The following is a 902-nucleotide window of genomic DNA, read 5'->3' on the forward strand; positions in this document are numbered from 1 at the left end:
ATGAATGGATATGAATTCATTTTTCTTTAATCCTTTTTTAAGCACACCAGTGTAGGTGAAAATATGCTAAGATGTTAAATATATTTTAATAATTATTGTTCAATTGTTCAATATTTCAACTTTTTTTTCAGTGTAACCTGATTTATCCTCCATAAAATTTCATCTTTAACTTTATGTGTACAATATTCCCCGGGGGGCCAATAAAAATGGAGGCTGTTCCTACCAAATACAACTGAACTTAAATATATTTTACAGTTAATGTCTATTGGTGTTTGTTGTTCTCATCCCTGCCCCTTACTCCGTGTGAGGACATGTCAATCTGGGGTGAAGTTTTCTCTCTTTAATCTGAACTGATTACAGTTGTGATGGCAGCCTTGCCTTCTGCGTGCCCATTTCAGCACATCCCCCACCCACATGCTCCCTAACGTCACTCCCTCCACCACCACCACCACCACCCACATCATCACAGCTGATTGCACTGCTGAGGTCTAAATGAACTGTTAGCCTTGTCTCCATTTGGGCTTTAAATGTGGACTACATGAAGTCATTGAGGAAGTGATTAAACAAGACTCAATTGTTCAAGATAATAAATGAAGAACCACTATACTGTAGAAAAAATATATATATTATAGTATCCCAGGATGTGTCCTCTTAATAATTGTGCTGTTAGCCACACATTGTGGTCATTTACCACCATGCATTTTTATTTTTTCTTCTAGTCTGATGACTTATAACAAGTAGAATAGCGTCTACCATTGACCTGGTGAAGTGTGGATCACTTATGTTAGTGTAAGTTTCCCATATTTAAACCTTTTGATTTCAACACTATAAAAACATGCAGCAATTTGTTGGTATATAGCTAATGATAGTAAAGCAGTCTGACAAAAATAAGTAATTTGCAA

The sequence above is a fragment of the Doryrhamphus excisus genome, chromosome 12 (assembly GCF_030265055.1).
Source record: "Doryrhamphus excisus isolate RoL2022-K1 chromosome 12, RoL_Dexc_1.0, whole genome shotgun sequence".
NCBI classification, from domain to species: Eukaryota; Metazoa; Chordata; class Actinopteri; order Syngnathiformes; family Syngnathidae; genus Doryrhamphus; species Doryrhamphus excisus.